A 268-nucleotide genomic window follows, 5' to 3' on the forward strand; every position below is an offset into this window, starting at 1 on the left:
CGTGTTTAGGAGAGTTGTGCCTTAAGTATAGACACAGTGTTCTCCCATATTAACAGGGACTTGATGTAAAGAACGTATAAATGACCCCTCACTTGCTCTAGTGCTCTTGGGAGGTGGTGATCTTTGGAGTATATAAATACTCCAAAATTACCATCTCTTTTAAGGGTCTGAGCAGGTGGTGGAGCGGGTTAAGGCGTACCTGTTATGCCAGTTGCTGGAAGGCTTCTGTGCTGCTGGCTAGGGTTCGAGTCTCCTGGTGGGAAAGTGT

The sequence above is a fragment of the Procambarus clarkii genome, chromosome 83, assembly GCF_040958095.1.
Source record: "Procambarus clarkii isolate CNS0578487 chromosome 83, FALCON_Pclarkii_2.0, whole genome shotgun sequence".
Taxonomy (NCBI): Eukaryota; Metazoa; Arthropoda; class Malacostraca; order Decapoda; family Cambaridae; genus Procambarus; species Procambarus clarkii.